The sequence below is a fragment of the Parambassis ranga genome, chromosome 5, assembly GCF_900634625.1.
Source record: "Parambassis ranga chromosome 5, fParRan2.1, whole genome shotgun sequence".
Classification (NCBI taxonomy): domain Eukaryota; kingdom Metazoa; phylum Chordata; class Actinopteri; family Ambassidae; genus Parambassis; species Parambassis ranga.
Window position 1 is genome coordinate 4,647,946 of NC_041026.1, and position 21,751 is coordinate 4,669,696.

A 21,751-nucleotide genomic window follows, 5' to 3' on the forward strand; every position below is an offset into this window, starting at 1 on the left:
CAGAACCAGATGAAACACTGACCGTGGAGAAGAGAGGAGTATATCTGATGTTGGTTTACTTCCTGGTACACTGTCTGCTCTGCAGAAGAACCTGTTATTAACAAAAAATGATCATGTTATTACATGGTTTTGTAAATTCTGTGTCACATTTAAAGTTTATAGTAAATAAATGATGCATTAGAAGAAAAAGGTCTCACCTTTGGACAGTCTGTAGTGATACATTAAGAGCACAATGACAAAGAATAATATGATTCCACACAGCAGTCCAACAATTAATGGCACTGAGGATGAGGAGCTTTCAGGTCTGGATACAACTATTAGAAATAATAAACATATATTAATACACTTATATTGGACTTGGTGTCATTAGTACAGACAATAATCAAAACAACATTACCGTAATATACCAAAAAAGGAGCATCAAACATCTTTACTCACCTTTCACTGACATCCAGCTCTGAGGTGACTTCTTTCCTGAATGTTCACACCTGTAGAAACCTTCATGTGACTCTGACACTGCAGAGATCTTCAGCTCCCCTCTGGTATCACTTTGAACACGTTTGTTATTATGATAGAAAAACACATTGGAAAGTTTGTTTTGTCCTCTCAGTCTGCAGCCAAGAATAACAGAGTCTCCTTCAGTCACAGGGTGAACAGAACTCACCAGGACAATGTCTGTATCTGTGAGACAGTCAGAGGACGTCAGTCAGAGATCAGTCAGTGAGGTGGAGGTTAGTGTATAGTAAGAAATCACCTACCATGAACAGTGATGTTGACTGTGTTGCTGAACTCTCCTGATGCAGACTCACACCAGTACACACCAGTATCAGACTGTGATGTGGACTTGATGTTACATGTGGATCCAGTCATTGTTCTCCAGTTAGAACAGGATGACAGACGTCCATCAGAGAACTTCCTCACTCTCCACTCAGCAGAGTTTCCCTCACAGGTCAGTGAGACAGACTCAGAGGTGAAGTGTTGGACTCTGTCAGGATTCACTGTGACAGACGCTGCTGGATGAAAACCTGAAAAACAAAACATGTCAAAGGAACAAAGTAAGAACACAAAAATGACACGACGAAAAAATGACACACAACCAGCTCATTCTGATTCTCTCAATAAACAGAGGAATCACAGTGACAGAATAAATTCTTCTTACTGAGAGGACAGAATCAAACTGACCTGCAGACCAGACAAACTTTGGGTCACTGTAATCAGAGTGATACTCTGGGTCTCCTCTTCCAGCTCTGCACACATATGCTGCTGCGTGTGTCTGTCCATGAATGATGTAGGAATCCTGTGCAGTCCCATCAATGGTACCAGGCAGCAGCTCATAGCTGTAAGACCAAGAGTTCTTTGACAGACCAGGAATAACTTTATACCAGTAGAACCTCCATCCTGCAGGTGGATGTTCAACCTCACAGCTCAGAGTTACTGAGGCTCCAGGACTCAGCCATGATGGAGACACAGTGAGGACAGGTCGGGGTTTAACTGTTGGAAAGAGGTGATGTTAAAACAGACTGTCAGATTGCAGATTTAGAGTTTTATCAAGAAAATAACACTTACTGTCAGATACTGTCAGTCTGACTGGATCACTCCACTCTGTTGTTGTATGTTCATTGTTCATGTAGCCCTTACAGCTGTAGGCTCCACTGTGTGATGAAGAAGCAGAACTAATCCTGTACTCATTCTGATTTGAAGGTTTGTTGGAGTCTGGTGCTTTCCATTCATAACCCCACTCAGTGTCTCCTCCTTGGATCTCACATCCGACACTGATCTTCTCTCCTTCATATATCTGAGTCCAGTTAGGTTGCAGAGTCACAACAGGTCTGATTGAAGCTTTGAAACAACACAACAAGTTCATATCTGTTCATATTTTATTCATCCTGATACAAGATCACAGCAGACATTGTGTGTTACATACAACTCACCAGGTTTGTAGATCTTCACTGATTGGCTGTACTCTGTGTAGTAAAGTGGGTCTCCTCCTCTTCCTCCTCTTCCTCCTCTGCACCAGTACTCTCCTTCCTCTGAGACTCTGATTTGTTGGTCTGAAAGTGAAACAGCCTCCTGTGTGGTCAGAGGTTCAGAGGATTTCTGATCTCTGTACCAGAAGTATTTCCATCCAGAGGACTGTTTCACAGAGCAGGTCAGAGTCACACTGCCCCCTGCTGGAACAGCTGACTCGTCTGCAGTCAGGTCAGCTGTTGGTTTAGCTGCAGTTCAGTTCAGAACACAGTGTATAAAAACATTAGAATTTATTTAGTTGTAAACGAAAACAATAAAACAAAACTGAACTAATCAAACTTACCTGATACAGACAATGTGAAGGCATTACTCCACAATGTGTATACATTCTCTTTCCTGCCCCGACATCTGTATTCTCCACTGTCAGCAGAGGAAGCCCTGTTGATTCTGTATTCATTGGATGTTGAAGGAATGTTGGACCTCTCATGTGTCCATTCATACATCCACTGACGTCCTTCAACTCCCTGAATGTCACATCTGAGGGTGATCGTCTCATCAATGAATATCTGAGGCCAGCTGTGCTGCAGAGTGACACTGGGAACTGTTCACATAGAAACATCCAGTCAGTCAGCAGACAGTGTGATAACCTTAAATATTTCTTATCATATTGATCTTTTTAACAGCTGAACTCTGTAACAAAGTGCTGTGGTTTGGTGTCCCAGTATTTACTCTGATTACATTTTATGCTGACATCATTTTATTTCATTCAATAAATTCCAGTGATTGTTTTTCATTAGTCCAACAGACAACATTGTTAATATTCCTCTGTCCACTTCTGAAGAGAGAGAGACAGGTTTACTCCACAAAAACCAACTTTAAGGGGAAGAAATGCAACAAAAGCCTCTGATTTAAAACATGGAGCTCAGTGGTGCTGAGGAAGAGGAAGTATTAACACAGTAACAAGCAACATTAATATAACCGAGGTGCAATTTGGATCAGTCCTGTCTAAAAATGAAGAAAGTAAAGTTCTGATTTTTCAGCATCATCAGAGCAGGAGGAGCTTCTGACATGTAATCAATGTTTTTTGTTTCTGTTGGTAACAAAATGTCTCTTTTCTTCATTACTGACAAACACATGAAACATTTGAAAAGTTCATGTTGTTTCATTTCACAACTAATTATTAAACTCACCAGTTTCCTTAATGGTGACTTTACTGCTGCCTGCTGTGTAGAACACTGGGTCTCCTCTTCCTCCTCTGCACTGATAGATTCCTCCTTTTGAAACACTGACAGTGTCTGATTGATCATTTATTGATTGACCTCCAGAATACACTGAGCCATCTCTGAACCAGTAGTACTTCCACCCTGAAGAGACGTCCACAGAGCAGGTCAGTGTTACGCTGCCCCCTGCTGGTATGACTGTCTTGTCTGCTCTCAGTGAGGCCTGAGGTCTATCTGCAGTGAGGAAGAAAAAATGAAACAGTCAGTAAAAAACAGTCAAACAGTAAATAGTAAATGGTTAGAGTATGAATTACTGCAGAAAAATCTTTGCCCTTCATTCTTTTCAGACACTGTTGTGAAAACAGGAAGACATGCAGCACAATACTTAGTGTGTATTTAGTAGCACTTAAATTGTTGGTTAGATTTGACCTAATTCAGCACTTTTATATGGATTAAAGATGATCAGCTTACCTGATACAGTCCATCTGAGGGCTTCACTCCACTCTGTTGTTAACTTGTAGCTTGTACCCCGACATCTGTATTTTCCACTGTCAGACCCATAAACTGTGATGGATTTACTGTATATTGAATAAAGGTCTAACTTGTCTCGTCTCCATTCATACGTCCACTGAGTTCCTTCAGCTCCCTGAATGTCACATCTGAGGGTAATCATCTCACCAGAGAATATCTCAGTCCAGTTGTGTTCCAGGATCAGAGAGGCCTTCTTGGAACCTGTTCAAATCAAAAACACCCAGTTAGAAAACAAAAGAGATTAAACACAAACATGTTGTTTGTTTTAGTACTAAACTCTATGATAATTATGTGAATGCATGTTGTGCTGTGGTACATCTTAAAATAACTAATGTTACAAAACAAACACAAAAATAAAGCTATGAAACATTTAAACTATATTTGCATCATCAGGATGAATCTAGGCTCAAACACACAGACTGAATATAACTATAGATAAAGTGTCCTTGACATCAACCACATGTTTGTGGATGTTGAGTCTCTGTTGGAGGTTATATTACAAAATATATATTTAAACACTGAAGGATCAAACTCTTGTACACATTCTGTGACTGTTGTCTTGTTTAGAATGAACAAACTAAACTGTGATGTTGCCACCAGCGTGTGGTTTCAGAGAGCATGCAGACAGAATTAGAAGTGTGATGTAGTGTCACAGTGTGTCTACTTCAGTGTCCTGTCTCACAGATCTATCATTTATTATTCACAGTGACTACAACAATATCCTGAGGTTCTGCCTGCAGACCTCCAGCTTTAAACAGGCTGTGTGAAAGAACCAAATATCATTTAACCCTGTGTTCACACCAAGAGAGACTAAAGCTGTAAAATCACTTTCGTGGCTCAAAGTTCGAATCACTCATGACGAGAGAAATTCAAATGTTTGATTTAGCTTATTTAAAGGAGTTGTATGCTTTTAGGACTTTGCTTCCACTTTTTGTGGCATCTTAACTATTGAACAGAAAACACAGCTGTCATTTGGTATCAAGAGAACGTGTGCTCCTTTAAATAAACTGTGCACTCACTTTGAGGTCAGGCTGCGTTTATTATGCAGGATCTGTTTAGTAAAAGTATGTAATCAAATGAACGCACATTTTCTCAATAGAGAACAGAAATTAATTATTAAGGAAGACTAGCATGCTAGGAGCTCGATTAGCAGGCAAGTATGGTGCCGTGGAACGAGATAAATTGCATCATCTTTTTAAAAACAACAAATTTATTTGTTCTCCTTAATGATAAACACATCTGTCCCTGTAATCTAATCACATTCACAGTATAATTAATGATCAAATTAATCATCAATCTAATACACAATATAATATAAAACAGTGAGAAGTCGATAAACAGGAGATAAATACTTTGTGTAATATACAAATGAAGAGAAAAGTATAATTTGTCACCTTCAGTGTGTCCGTAGAGGAGTGTGCTGAACACTGAAATAAAGATTAAAACCTCATCAGACATCATCAAACCAAAAGAAAGTGATCAATCACAACATTAAAACACTATATATACACAATGTAGATGTGTGGAGCCAAATCCAGCAGGACTTCAGTGTAAAACAGAGACATATCAGCAGCCGACGTTCATAAAGACACCAGTCTGCTCAGAAACACTCTTCAGAAACAACAAGTCAGAAATGTACTTACAGAATAAGTCCAGCACACAGAGCAAAGTGTGCCCCATCCTCACATCCAGCACAACTGAACAAAGTGTTCTATCTATTCATAATTAAAATGCTGAAGGCAGAAGTGACGTTTCATTAAAAGGTGTGATCAGAATGCAGAGTATAGACTCTTCCTTCCCCTTTGCCCCAACTTCAGACAGCAGCTCTGACCACAGCACATGGTTCACACGGTTACATTTCCTGTTCTCTTCACACATATGAACATGTTTCTCTGCCAAGGTTTAGTCTGGTCCCTATAAATGTTATTGTACTTTAATTACTGCACATGCATAAAACATCAGACTGTTGAATTGAAGCATATTACATTTTGTTGTACAATAAAACTTTGCAGTACAATAAATAAAAAGCATTCATAATTATAATGCTGAAGACAGAAGTGACGTTTCTTTCAAAGGTGTGATCAGAAAGTCTCACCTACATCAGCTTCTGAGTATAGACTCTTCCTTCCTTTGGGCCCCTACACCAGGGGTGTCCAAACTGCGGCCCGCGGCTTCTATCTTAAAATGTGTTCTTTTTGGCCCACCAGCCAAACAGAGTAAATTATACAAAATCAACAGGCAATTCTTATTTTTGTTTTTAACTCATTGTTTAACGTTTGCATGATTCTCTGAGCAGAACATTATCTCTCTCTCTGTCTGCATCGTGGTGCGTCACGCGGTGCTGCAGGGCTTGGTTGTTGGTTCCAGATACACAGAGGGCTCCGAAGGTGCAAACACTGGTTCAGCACTTCGACACAATTCACCACGAGACTAAACATGCTTCTGCATACAACCTGCTATCAGAGAGCGTCTGTACAAGTGAAGTTCTCCAAAACTACGGAGCCCCCCTATTAGAATTCATGGACTGGGTGCATGGGAGCGGGCTGCCCGGCTAGAGAGCAGCCTCCCCGTGCAGCAGTGAGCGTCCCTCTCTGGTGAACGTGCCGGAGTACTGGGGGGCTCCAGGAGCGCAGGGGAGTGAAGCGGAGCGTCCCTCTCCCTGTCCATCGTGTCGCTCCCTGCTGGGAGGGCAGGAGCGGGCAGCAGGGAGCGATGCTAGAGCCATTAGAGAAGTTAAAACGACATGATGGAGAGGGACGCTCATTGCTCCCTGCTGCCCGGGGAGGCTGCGTCCTGTCCTCGGGTCTTTTTACCGCCGGCTGGATAAAAGCAACTCTCCAGAAATGCGAACATTTGTAAATCATGACTTAGTTTGTGCCGTGTAAGCAGACTGTTATAAACTGTGATGTGTTACTGGAGCAGCAATGAGCAGTCCGTCTTTGCTTGTTAACGTTCTCTGTTGTTAAACTGTCAGCTGTACAGAGAGACGCGGCACTTCTCCCAAAAAGGCTCCGTCATTCAGTACGCATCTGTCGTAAGGCACGTCATCACGTTTTTACGTCTCGTTGACATGCACTGCAAACCTGTGTAGACATTAAATTACCAGACCCTTTGAGATCAGCACTAAATGACTCCCACCTGGTCTACCTGACATTTTACTGATGTCTGCTGCTCCTAAACCAGACCTGCCACATATGATCAGATCAGTTTTAAATTTATCCTGTAAATTCACATAACATTTTCTGCTCTGTTCATCTGAATGCTAAGATGTTATTTTGTTTGCTGTGTAAGATGTAATATATTACAAAACAGCATTTTTTATTGTTTAAAATAATGACATCGGGGACTGTTGGCACTCGGAGAGTTTCGCATTATCGAATCTGGCCCTCCCCGAAAACGTTTGGCCACCCCTGCACTACACCTTTAGACAGCAGCTCTACCCACAGCAGTTTCACATGGTTATATTTCCTGCGTCATTTATCCAGAGTGTAGAATCTATACATGTGCTCACTTTGTGGCAGAATGCTGGTTTATTTGTGGCTGTGACCTCAGACTCAGGAAATGACTGAAAGGTGGAATCAAATGTTTGTTTCACAGCAACAAGAGTAACACCATCAGAGGACAATGTGTGTAAATACAACACACACTGTAACAGGTCTCTATACTGTTCATGTTTAGAATACTTTATTGCACAGTACGCCTGCACAGTAGCTGCCAATAAAAGATTCGCTGTGATGGGGTGAATGTTTCTGGGATACATCATCTATACATTGCTGGCTAGATAACAAGCTAACTGCAGAGTCTCACCAAGGTTTCTAGTGCACAGATGGCACAGATAAGCCTGCTGTCTGTCAACACCGCAGCAGTGTGCCACTGTTTTTAGAACAGCAGTTAATTACTCACTCATGCTCCGTCTACATATTATCCTTCTCTAAAACTTCGCCAGTATTCACCGTAATATCCGGTCAATCAAGGGTGCACACTTGGTGGCTTTACTCATAACTCCATACACATATACTTACACTGCGCACCGCTCAAGGGTGCGACGCGGTGTCACGCTGTGACGTCCTGACGAGGAAGTGGGCAGGTAAAGCGTGCCGGCCTTTCTCTGCACTTTAAATATCAGAGTCGCGCGCTTCTAGTCAGCTGACTTCCGTTTGTTAAAAATAATGTTTAAACTGAGTAAATGTGGGAATTAGTATTTCTGTGAACAGAAATACTGTTTGAATGGTTTCTATGTGTGTTTGGGAGGTATAAAATACTTACCTGTGTAAAAGAAGTATGAAGTCAAAATACTCCAGCCCAGTGGGAGGGGCAAGAGGGAAAAAAACACCTATTTCCGAATAAACCTGTGATTTTTGAGGAGAGACCCATGATTAGTGATGGTTTTTCGAGGCTTTGTTGAAGCTTCAACACATGATTCAAGAAAAAGGTTCATTACTTGAGGCTTCAATGACACAGTGCTCGAGGAGGACATCTAGTGGTGAACAAAATGAATTGCGGTGTGTGTTATTGGTTCGTGGATTGTTTGGGATTTGAATCGCCATGCACAGTCTCGTTCGACTACACTACATGGTTGAATAATTTCAGGCTGACACAATAAAATACATGAAATTTTCAGTTTCACTGCATGAAATTGTTATAAAAAAAATTACATTTGAAGTGGATAAATAATAATTAGGGCTAATCAAACGTCATTGTTATTCCAAAACGTGATCAATAACATTTCTTTTACTAAAATGTACACAATGACAAATTGCGATTAACTATATAAAAAGCCTGTATAACTATATCTTGATATAGCTACATTAATAGGAATGTCCTATCCCTGAACACACCCGATCCCACCAAGCGATTCACAACCCGAACCAATCACATGACTCGTATGCCGTACGAAGCGCTCAACTGCTTCAAACGTCACTGAAGGGGTTCAACATCACTAGTCACGTGACCGAAGCAAGCCTCAGCACAGTGGTTCGAAACAATTGCTTCATGCGCTACCGCGCATGTGTCGGAGCCTCGGGTGTCAGAGGACCATCCTTACCCATGATAGTGATGCCAAATGAAGCAATGAAGCCGTATTGAACCACTTCATCAATTGTGTCGGAGTATGGGTTCATTCATAGCTTCGTTTCAGTGACCTCTAGTGGTGAAATAGGACATAGTGTCTTAATTATATGATGAGTGTAACCAGGGTGTGTGATGTACATATATTTTAGTTAAGACTGATTAATTGGTTGGTCAGTTGATTCTATAAATGTATGTATTGCAGTAGGACCTTGTGGATATACCTGGATAGTAATTCAAACATTTTCATTGTTAAACGATATTTTTTCCACTGTTTTGGACTGAGCCGGTTTAAGCAAAATCTCATGTTACGAAGCAGAGTCAAGTTATTTGAACCAGTCGTGTGATTCACTGCGAGGACGTCATCGGTCACGTGGGTTTTCCAGGACCAAAGCAAGCTTCGAAGCAGTGCTTCACCATAAATGCTGTTGCAACTCGGAAGCTTGTATCAGAGCGTCGGTGTCACTTGGCCATCACTAACCCATGACATGATGTCAATGTGATGTTTTACTTTCAGTCATAGATGATAAATAAAGGAACGACTAATTCATATCTTCCATCAACATGCAGCAGAGATTCTTTTACATAATGTGTGTAAACACCTGAACTTTAAAACAATACAAATATTCTGAGTGGTTTATTACACAAAATGGTATAAATGAAAACCAATACGTTTTAGTTATCATGACTAAACAAAGAACCAGGGTTAGGATTCACTGACATCTAGTAGTCAATCTGAATACCCCTCCCTTTCTAAGATTGAAAATCTTGCTCAGTCAAGCTGTGTGACTTATAATCAGGCCCAAAGTTATCATCCTGACCTGCTGAGATACATTTATAACATCAAATGTCACCAACAAACTCCTCTGTAAATCTATGATCATATATGACCTGACTAATGGTAATATGTATGAACAGGAAATAAATGTAACCCTCAGTATGTCCATAGGACATAGGACATAGGTGTGCTGAACACTAAAAAAAAGATTGGAACTATGACATTAAAAGACTAGTTTACATCTTAATAAAGACATCAGACCTCTGCTAAAACAGCACACAAAGTTTTTTTGTCTCTCGTCATGACAACAGTATAGATTATGTTATAATGTTTAAACATTTATTAAGTGAATTCATTTAATAAAAAGTATTAAAATCATAAGTCCACTCTCTCTGACCTCTTTTTGGAAACAGTGGAATCACCCCTGCAGACCAGCAGGGGGAGCCACAGGTTCGAGGCACTTCTGTAAGGGTTTCTCTTTATAAACTCTGAGGTTTCATCACATTCTTTTGTACAATGTCTGGTCTGTTGTAAGCTTGCAGCTTCAGAGTTTATCAACAATTAAACATTAATGTAACATCATACATAGAAACACAACAAATTACTATAATTACACATATACCTGTATGAAGATGAACTACCACAAACTGCTGTGTTTTGTAACGTGTATCACCTTACAATGGGAATATTCACATTATAAACAGGAGAATAAATGTGTGTTAAAATCTGTATTTTGTTCATGATGTGATATTAAATTAGGAGCATTTTTGTCATCCATCCTGCTGGTTTCATTGATCCTGAACTCTTTATTGATCTGGAAAAGAAATGAAGACAGAGATGCAGGGTCAACAATCTGCACAAGTGAACTGTTACACTGACAAATCTAAACATGCATGTTGTGTTGTTGCTGCACAAAGACCTGTCCTTCGTCTGACATCAGCATAAACAGCTCCATCAGCTGCAGCAGCAGGGGCTGGTTGTCCTGTGAATATAAACATGTGGCAGTAGTAAACAGTGACTTCACAGCAGAGAGAATAAAAACACAAATATACTTCATTAACAGTTGTTGTAACGCCATGTACCTGCAGATGATCTTATCTTCTCGCCTGAGTAAACACAGCTCTCCACTGGTTTCTGCTTCTTCCCTGTTAAAAGACCCAGATGAATGACCTTTCTTCAGGTATTACTGGCATTTAAAATCACCTACGATCTGTTAGCTTTTCCAGCTGCTGTATGTGGTGCTCACCTTTCTTAGTCACATTTTTAAGTTCAATCAAAGAATATGTGACGTCACTTGATTCACCTGAAACATATAGTTACACTTTAGAATGTCAACATGTTACTGTGACCTTAAACATATCATTGTAGTATTTGTAACTGTAACTTGTCTGGACTCAAAACATCTCGCTGTATACTGTACCATGTTCTGTGTTTTCAGGCTCTTTGATTGTTTCATAGACGGACACATCACCTACAGAGTGAGAATCGAGATGAGGTTAGTCGTTATTATCACATCATATGAATCACAAACAGCTAACAAGACATGGAAGTGTTACATTTAACACAACTGCTGATTGATAAGTCTGAGGTTTGACTTTTGTTTTCACACAGAAGGATAAATAAAATTGTCCCACGGCCTCTCTCTCCCCACTACCGACATGAGCTGTGGTCTGCAGGCCAGAAGAGAACACCAAAACACACATATACAAAAGAGAAGTCCTCCGGCCAGTAGGTGGCACAGGGACTGTAGCTTAGGAGCATATCAATGCGGGCACACAGCCATAGCCAGACCACATGTCTAACTGCTATAGATTTATTGGAAGTAGCAAGGAGCTGCTGAACCATGTCGTTCAGCTCTGATATATTTTATTTTGTGATTTAAAGTCACTCTTCTTCCATAACTGAGGTGACAGTAGGGGTAGCAGCTGTTTCTTGACTAGTAGCTCCATCTTAACTCAAAGAATGGAAGATCGATAACCGACTGTTTTCTAGCTTGCTGGTTTGGTGTTTAGGAGACAGTCCTGCTCTTTACAGGATTTTGGGAGGTTTAGACTTCACAAAATACATTGCTGCACTGTGCACTTTTTTTCACTTTTTTTCAAGTCCTATTGTTGTTGGAGTCTGAGTGGTGAATCTGCCTCTGTTTGCTTATAAACCTACACAGGAGCTTTGAGAGAAGCTAATGTGAGCTGCAGCAAATGGTCAAAAAAGGTCTTTTTGTCTTTCTTTTTGAAATTAAATAAGAATATCTGACACAGGCTGAGCATTCCCCACGAGCAGCAGACACTACAGTCAGCACCTCGGACAGCTCCAGCACTGCTGCCGGCTACACACTCAGCACCATGGACAGAGACACAGCACAGGTATTTACATTCATCTTCTAGAAGCAAGGCGTCTGGAAGAGAGAGTTTTCTTGAAGATGTTTCGCTGCTCAGCCAAGCAGCTTCATCAGTTCTAACTGTTTGGTGGGGAAACATGGTTTAACAGCACACAGTGACTGATTTATTTTTTTGTTGTTAGGTTAGGGTAAATCAAGTCATTACAAAGGGTGTGTTTCAAGGCGAATCAGCACATTCTCTGCTAACACCAGACTCAATGAGGGCCTTAATGGTGGGCCTAATGTCCTCAGCTGCTCCTGGCCTTATGGGGTATTGTCTTTGAAAAGGCCTGCAAGAACTTTTAGGTGTTATTTTACAAGCTCAGTATCATTCATAGTCCCAATATCTGCTGGCCCAGTAGACCACAGACTATTAGGCACTATACTTTAAGCATCTTCCTCCTCAGACGAAAGCAAAAACATTTCTCAAAATTGTGACTCAGATGCAGCCTTTACAGCTGTTGACGGTACACGCGTAACTAGAATCTGTGCTCATATTAGCTGTCCGGCCCATGTGTGTATTCAGTGATACATTGTACAATGCACGTCTTTGGCTTTTCTGTGAGTTTTAGTAAATCATTTACAACCGCTTCAGGTCCATTAGTAGTCATATCTAAATTGTAATAATAATTTGGTGTCCACATGCCTGCTGGGTTAGGAATAACTTCAATTCCTTATTTTGCGGTCCAAACAAAACTCACCCTTTCGGTGAGGCTTAGTCCGTGACTAAGACTTCCTCTGTAACCCTTTTAGTGACCCCGTCACTAAGATTGCTCCTTGAAGAGCCCCTTCAAAAACCAAAATCATCAAAAGAATGAATCTTTAAAATGAAAAAGTTAGTGAAAATTGGTTACCCTGCCCCACCCAGACTGAAATTCTCACGAATGAGTCCCGCGTGTACTGAGTGTGAGTCCCCGACTTATACACTCCCCCCTCTTTACACTCGGAAAAAGAGGAATTCTGCTAGCAGTGTTCTTGCTCCGGCCAACAATAACCCTAAAAACAAAACAGAACATTTCTTACCAGTGTACACGAGAGTGAAAGACAGCAGGTTGAAACGAGGATCCCGTCAGCTCTCCCTCCTCCATCGGCTCCCTGCTTCTAGCGGAGGCAAAGCCCTCGTCAGTGTGCACTATCAATCAGCCGCCAGAGAAGTGAGTGCGTATTGGGATCCGACTCAAAGGACCAATTTATGTTAGGAATAAAACCCAAAATATCAGCTGTTAATCACTCAAGTGCTTTTATTCCTGGAGGATGGAGCAGTCACACACACAGACAGTAGCCTCTGTAGGAGTGCTCAAGGTCTTTTCAGAGGGGCTCCCTTCTTATACCCTCTGTTATCTGACAGACACAGCTTCTCAGAATACACACATCTTATAGGCACAAGCATAATCATATATGACAGTAACATATCATGTATGAGATCATAGGTGTAACATCACATATATTTCCATAGTGAGACATATGGACAGACTGTCTCCACAAAGTCCAGCAGGCCATGCTGCTGACACAGGTTATTTACAGAATTCTTCCAACAGTCCCTTTAACTGTCTTCTTCACATGTACCCTCAGCTGTAGTCTTCCAGCCCCAGAACATGTTTTTCCAGATCCTAATGAACTTTTCTGACTCCATACTTCTGATCATGTCCATTCACTATTATTGTACTTTACTGCTATGCTTCAAATAAACTGATTTCTGTTTCACCACTGTAATATTTATATGAAAGTTAATGGTCCCGTGGCCTTAATGCTAATGCTGGTGGGGAATCTGTGTTTTTATATTTTTGAGGGTGTCAATAGTGAAATGGATCTGTCTTCCTTTCTGTTATCCTTTCATTTAAAAGCTGGCTTTGTGCCTTTTTCAGAGTGGTTTCCGCCCTGTAACCTTTTATTGTGGATGCCAGCCTAAGCCTGCATAGTATAAGTTTAAGTGAAATGGTTTAAGTTTAGGACCAAACAAACAGCAGTTGACACAGGTAAAACATCATGTATAAGGAAACAAAAACAAAAGGACCTAATTGACAAAATAAACTCATTAACAAGTAATACACAACCATCCTTAGAAAACATGACTGAATTAAAGTCACTGCAATCCCATTTAGATGATATATATACAACAAAGGCAAAAGGAAGCTTATGTTCGGTCAAGAGCTAGATGGATCGAGAAGGGTGAAAAGAGTTCAAATTATTTCTTTGGACTTGAAAAACAAATCTAAGAAAAAAAATTAATAAACTTTTGATAAATTATACTATAATTGAAGAACAGAAATTAATTCAAGATGAAATATGTCTTTTTTATTGTAACGTGTATAAATCCAAATTTAATCAATCAGATTGTGATTTTTTTATTTGACAAAATCGATTAAGACATAAAAAAACTGTATACTTGAAGAAAATTTAAGTTTAATAGGAATTGAAAATGCATTAAAACAAATGAAAAACGGTAGATCACCAGGGATAGATGGGCTAACATCTGAATTCCTAAAACATGTTTGGGAGGATATCAAAATATTATTATACAATGCTTTTTGGAATGTATTAAGACAGGAAGTTTATCCCCTATGAAAACAGGTTTAATAACCTTGCTACTAAAACCACAAAAAGATTTATTGATGCTAGACAACTGGATAACAATAACCTTACTATGCAATGATTATAAACTTCTTGCTTTAATTTATGCAAATCGCCTAAAACATGTAATTGAAAAACTCATTCAAAAATATCAATCAGCCTCCGTCCAAACTCGGGTTTGGAGAAGGATTCTGTAAGATCATAAATATGTTTTATAAGGATATTTACAGCTACATCTCCCTCAACCCTGGAATGACACCAAAAATCAAGATTCTATGTGGTATTAGACAAGGTTGTCCTATTTCGCCCAAATTATGTATTTTATGCACTCAAATGCTAGCATATTTAATAGTAAATCACCCTCAAAGGAATCACCATTTTCGATTATGAATATCGAATAAGTCAATTTGCAGATAACACAGTAATATTTCTAAAAGATAAATCCTTAATTGAAAAAGCCATAGATATAATATCAAAGCTTCAGGTCTATACATAAACTTTAAAAATGTGAAATACTACCTCTTCATCCATGTGCTGAGACAAATATAGGTTCCATCCCCGTCAAAACTAAAGTAACATATTTGGGTTTAATAATGTCTAAAGATAAAAATGAGAGAACAATTGAACATTGAGGGGGAAATAGACAATATGAAATAATCTCTCAACCATTGGCTCATGAGAGAATCTTATTAACTAAAGCAGAAGGTTGATCAAAATTAGTATATCCTTGTCCATCTCTTTATGCCCCCCCCCCCCAAATGATTAAAAATGTAAATTCAATCATCTTTAATTTCATATGGAAAAATAAAACACACTACCTTAAAGAATCAATAATGGTTAAAGACTATAAACATGGTGGTTTAAAAGCTGCTGACTTTGAATCCATGACAGGTGTATTAAAGATGAACTGGATAAAAGCTTATTTGACACAAGCAGATTCTATATGGTTCCACATACCAAAATATCGTTTCCAAAATGTTGGAGGTCTAGAATTCTTGTTAAGATGAAATCAAACAAGAATGGTATGATAAAAAGGTTCTGTATGTTGTTGATTTGATGGATGAAATTGACAATCTGTTACAATTTAATTCATTTACTGACAAATTCAACTTAAAATGCTCTTATAGAGAATTTAATCAAATCAGTAGAGCCATTCCACTTCCCTTAAAACACATGATGAAAAATATCCTCACAAGTTCAAATGTGTCTGTTAATCTGCCTGATTTAAAAATCGGTGAGCTAAAAATTGATGAAAGAAAATGAAAAAAGTAAAATAGTACTTGGAAGTGTGTTTAAAGAAAAGCTTTTCTATGATATCAAAAAAACAATGAAAATAAATATAACAGATAATGAAGTTGCATTAAAAAAATGTATTGTAGCTATTTTAAATGGCCAATTTTACCCAAGGTAAAAGAAGTTCAATTCAAACTGATAAATAATATTTATCCTGCTGCTGAAACTATAAGAAAAAGGTTTAGCTTTGAAGTCAATCCATGTGTTTTTTGCAAGATATTTGCAATAATGAAACAATTGAACACCTTTTTTTCTCTTGTTCAGTCACAATGATGTTTTGGAAGGATGTTTACCGATGGTTAAATATTGGGATTAACAATTCTTCGTTAAACATACATCAAGTGATGATTTATATGGAAGGTCTGTCAAAGGAAATATGAGATGGTAAACATGGGAAAGTGGAACAACAACAAGCCCACCATTAACAGTTTTAAAAACGAAATTAAAAACTATATAACATCCCTAAAAGTACTAATAAAGGAAAATCAGTCAATTAATGACTTATATGAAACAATGTCTGAGTCTCTTGTCTTTTAATTTTACATTCCCTTATCCTTGTATATGCTTAAGCTTTATTGAAAGGTCAACCCCTGTAACTACTATAATTTTTGTTTTATTTCTTTTTTCTTCTTTCAACTTAGTTTTGTTATAGACTGTTGAACGTTATCATTTGTACTGTTTTGAATGCAAGCAATTTTTGTATTCCTCAAACGAGTTCTTTGTAAATTGAAATTTCATTCAATGTGATGTTTTGAAATATGTTTAAATAAAGCAAAAAAAAAGCATTTCCTGTCCACCACAACACTACGGGGCACGTCACAGCCTGACACTTCCAGGGTGTGTCTTCATCAAACTCACTCCGTGGCTGTGTCCCAATTCAGGGTCTGCATCCTTCGGAGGACGCAGCCTACGCGGTCTCAGGAGGCCGCGTCCTCCTGAGGATCCTCCACCGTTGGTAAATGGGACGGTCTGGCCTTCAAAGCACTTCCTGATTGTGGCGCGACGTCATAAATTTTGCAGCAACAAAAGCAGCGACAGCGACACAACACGGACTAGACAACAAACGGGACAACAGTGTGGATTTAGACATTTGGAATATTTTAATGTATTTATTTGTTGTTGGAGGAAGAGGAGAGGCGGCTCCAGCGGCAGCAAAACCTGTGACGGCTCATTTTCTTCAGGCTCGGGAGAGCGCAGTGGGGAGGTGACGGTAAGCTGCTGTTTAACCATATTATTGATCATAATTAATATACCGGTTACTGAGCAAACGCTAGATATATAACCAGTAGATAGACAAATATGATTAAATGTAATTTATATTTGATTCAATTGTAAGACTTGATACAGGGTCTGTTTGTAATTTTAATACTTTAAATAAATAGCTAAATGTGTACGAACCCTGCAAATAACCCTGAAAGCACTGCTTTAATGTGTCATTAAGCATCAGGTCTGTCACTGCACCAGAGAATTACTGCTGGGTGGAGGAGAGTGGGGCTCCCTGCAGGACCAGCTGTCTGTCCTGGAGGAGGTGTACTGACCATCATCACCTTTGGAGGGTGAGGATACATATTTTATAGCTTTTCATATTTTAAGCTGTTTTGGAAGCCGCTCTGTTGAAGTTATTATTTTTGCCCTTTTTAAAAACATCTTTAGTAACATGGCAGCCGCCGATCGTCCGCTCTGCAAACCCTGATGGACGATGTGGTGGACAGAGGAGACAGACACCCCCCTCCCCCAGATGATGTCCCACTCACAGCCAGAGGACTCCAAGGTCTTCATCGTGGCATCATCCAGTCCAGCAGCACCAAGGACTCCTGCTCAGCCAAACATTTATATATATGTTCTTTGTGAATAGGATTTTCTGCTGATCTTTTATAAATAATAAACTGTACATTTTCATAATGCCCACTGGTAAATAGTTAGAAATGTTCAAACTGTGTCTTTGTAAATATTGTACATAACACAACACACACACAATAAATGATTTACTGTGGCCACTGAGAAGTTGTTCAAAAGTTTACTTAAATTATAAATAGGTGATGAAACACATAATGTAACAAGGTTAGAAGAGTTTAAGAACACAGAGACAAGAACGATTTAATATCATCCTTTAATTTAATAAGTAACATTTAAATAACACAGAACATAAAATCACTGCTGTCCACATCCTCTCAATGAGCTGAGGTCTGTCCGCTCTCTCTCTCTCTCTCTCTCTCTCTCTCTCTCTCTCTCTCTCTCTCTCTCTCTCTCTCTCTCTCTCTCTCTCTCTCTCTCTCTCTCTCTCTCCCCTCTCTCTCTCCCCCTCTCTCTCTCTCCCCCTCTCTCTCTCTCCCCCTCTCTCTCTCTCTCTCTCCCTCCCCCTCTCTCTCTCTCTCTCTCCCTCTTCCTCCCTCTCCAGCCTCATCTCCTCCGTTATCAATTGTCAGGTTTTCTTCTGTTTCTCTCTGCTCCTCCTACAACAAAATGACAACAGGCAGAATGACCGTTTGATATAATAACGATAATATTGCTCCTCACGTGAACTATACTTTATACTGTACTATAGTAAACAGTCCAGAAACAACCATTCAATCAAAACGTTTAGTTTACAGCGCCTCGTATCAACAGGACGTCATGTTTGTAAATATAAAACTCATTTTTTTAATGCCACTGTCACTACTAGCATTTTAAAACTCTCGAACTACTGCTCTTTACTTACATTTAAATGTGAATTCGGCACTCCTGCCGGTGCCGCTGCCGCTCGCTTGGTCCGTCATCGTACTATTGGACAAAAAGTAGGCCCGCAAAGCATTGTGGGATATTTAAGGCCACGAAGGATGGTAGCGATGCGTCCTCCAAATTCAGGCAAAAGGAGGACGCATTTGGAGGACGCATTTGAAGGACCCTTCGACTTTTGGCGAATTGGGACAGCCTTCGCGCAGCTTTGTGACGTAAGCGGCCTTAAAATGCGCACTCCGAAGGATGCAGACCCTGAATTGGGACACAGCCCGTGTCTCCCTCTGCGCCTTCCAGCCCAAAGAAGAGCCGCACTGCCTGCTCCACATTCAAAAGCCGTCTCATGGCGCACAAAACAATAAAACGACTAAACTAAACGCACTTCACCACACACTAGCTATACACTCCAAACACGCTAAATATCAAATTTGTCCATTGTCAAAACTCGCTACTGTCTGTCATTCGCCGGCGTTTCTCCCACAATCTTCCCTTAGCAACTAAATACCACGTGATGCCATACACATTTTCTTATTGGTTGATGTGGTGCATTTTTCCACCAATAGCAAAGAAGGTTCCACGTTTGTCATGCCGGTCAGAGCCGCTCTTACGCCGGTGTTTGCTCGCATAAAACTCGCAGTAAACACGCAGCGAATGTGGCGAAAATGTTCATGAAAAAACATGCGTATGTTATTTATCATAACTCGGGTTTTACTTGACATATTAAAAAAACTTAAAAACCTGTAAATAGTTTGAAGTCCCCAATCCTCAAGTCGCCGCTGCGAGTTTTTCTCCGTTACCTGAAAGAATCCTCTTCAGTCCACGCTGTCACCTGTGGAAGTTTTCCACGGTCTGCACTGGTCCACTCAGTGCGCAGTGTGGACTTTGGTTTGGACGAAATTCTGTGTGTTCTGTCCCCGACACAACTGAGACAGGAGCCGTGTTCCTGTCAGACCGTGGGCCGGTCTGTGGAGTCTGTCCGCCGGGAGAGAAACGGAGAGACGGCGCTGGACGCTTGTATCGCAAGCCATTAATATCACAGCCAGTACTTTAAACGCCGTTTCACGTCATACGCCGTATGGTGTTTTCACAGTTTAACGTCGTACGGACACTCAAATGGCGTTTTTTTTGGCGTGTGTCCACATTAGCAGGTTGACTGTACTATGTCGGAGGAGTTACTAACTCCTCTCGCGGACCCTAACTCAGCACAGACCAAACGGACACTGATAAGGCGTATATAAGGCCCATAACTTGCTCAGCCGCTGTAGTTCAGCAGAGAAGGACGGACCAATCAGCGCGGTCCGTGCTTCTTCTCTGCTGATAGGCTGTGCAAGTTATGGGGCGGAGATCATTAGAATATTAGAAAACGCCTTTAAAACGCCTGATATACACCTTGTGAGCATCCGTTTGGTCTGTGCTGAGTTAGGGTCTGCGAGAGGAGTTAGTAACTCCTCCGACATAGTACAGTCAACCTGCTCATGTGGACACACGCCAAACTTTTATTCTTCTGAGTTTCGGACCAACGACTCAACGGGAGACCTATTTCTGCTTTTTTCTGAGAGCAAAGTGATGATGAAGCTGCTTCTCCTCATCCTCGGCCTGATAAATTTAGTACAGAGTTTTTCACCCAAGAAGGCCAGCAGGGGGAGCCACAGTCCACCACAGAACTACCAATGATATGAGAATCAGAGCTGATGCAGGGTGAAGAATGAAATAAAATGTAAAAACCAACTGACAAATCCAAACATGCATGCTGTGTTACTGCTGCACAATCACCAAGACCTGTTCCTCCAGCACAGACAACAGACCAACACTTTCACATACATGTACACAAACCCCACAGAAATATATTAAAAATACAATTACACCAGAAACACTGGAGACATGAACTTTATTGTAAATCTCACCAAATTTCAACCAAAACATATTTTAAACTCTCATAATCTGTTTTCAGTGAGAACAGCTGATAAAATGTGATCCTTGAAAATAGATCATGGATTATTAGATATATGCAATAACTGCTGGTGTCACTGCTAAAAAAGCTGTGCTGATACATGAGGATACATTCAGAGCTTAATACAAAAGATAACAGATGTAAATAATAATAATGATGCAGCACATGAACAGTAGAAGAGGCGTGTGTTTTTAGGACAGTATTCAGAGCATGAAATATATCAACATCAAATAAATGTACAAGGTTCAGATTGACAGATTCCCAAAACCAAACAGCTTCTGTTTGGTTCTGTTTGTCTCTGCACAGCCCTGTAAGAGAAGCACAAAGACAGAACATGGTTTATCACAGTCATCCATCATGTGGTGCTTTGTGGAGAATAAATCACTCACAGTATGAATCCTACTGAGCTCCGAGAGCTGCTCCTGCTCTGATTTCAGAATAAACTGCTGCATCAGCAGCTGCAGGAGCTGATGTTCCTGTGAATGGAGGCCTGATTCATTTACAACTGTAATCTGATCGTTCAGCATGATGTTGTTCTTAACCAGCAGTGTCCATTTATACAAAGACTGACTGTGTGTCACGGCTTTAAGTCTTTAAACATGACGTAAACTGTGGATGCATACATGTAAATACTGCACAATAACAACAATGGCAGCTGAATGCAGACTTTACTGTACCTGTTTTATTCTTGGCCTTTCCTTTCTTGTGGTGGATGATCTGAGAATACAGCAGATTATCTGCAGCAGGAGCTGATGGTGGAGCACACGTAATGTGTGAGAACATGAACAGTTCAGCTTCATGTTATATCTGTCTGTCTGCAGCACGGGATTATTCCATCTCAAACTTTTAGGAACACCCGAACCTCACACAGACCATGTGGAAGATTTGACTCTCTGCTGCCATCCACTGGTAATATGATGTAACTAACAGCATGCTGACCCAATAATTACCTGCAGTGTGGTGCTATGACGACACATTTCAACACAAGCATGACTGTTGTAGGCGACTGTACCTGCTGTCTTCACTTCAGAGTAAACACACCCCTCCTCTTCCTCATGTGTCCTCTCTGTTAAGACAATATTTGAAAATAAAAAAACTAAATCTTTCTTAACTATCGTCTCATTTTCTACACTGCATGTATTTGGAGTACTCACTCTTCTTTCCAAACTTCAGCTCAATTACAGAGTATGTGACATCTTGGGGTCCACTTGCTTCTGTAACATACACACATCTATATTTAGAGTTTAATTTTAAACCTTAATGTGAGCTGAATGAAGAGA

At 40.1% G+C, this 21,751-nt stretch overlaps 2 long non-coding RNA genes across 3 annotated transcripts; both read right to left on the bottom strand.

The window, feature by feature from the left end:
• Window positions 1-3,265: 3,265 nt before the first annotated feature.
• Window positions 3,266-5,149, bottom strand: LOC114435819 (uncharacterized). Its single transcript, XR_003670655.1, has 3 exons — window positions 5,114-5,149; window positions 3,660-3,920; window positions 3,266-3,422 (listed from the first exon to the last, which is right to left on the bottom strand). It is a non-coding gene; the product is annotated as an uncharacterized LOC114435819 (long non-coding RNA).
• Window positions 5,150-10,058: 4,909 nt separating this feature from the next.
• On the bottom strand, window positions 10,059-19,729 carry LOC114435795 (uncharacterized). Of its 2 annotated transcripts, none has more exons than XR_003670630.1 (6): window positions 19,318-19,729; window positions 10,985-11,035; window positions 10,811-10,867; window positions 10,647-10,709; window positions 10,484-10,546; window positions 10,059-10,378 (listed from the first exon to the last, which is right to left on the bottom strand). It is a non-coding gene; the product is annotated as an uncharacterized LOC114435795 (long non-coding RNA). The 2 variants fall into 2 exon arrangements; XR_003670631.1 differs by having other exon boundaries at window positions 19,259-19,729.
• Between the last annotated feature and the right edge of the window lie 2,022 nt (window positions 19,730-21,751).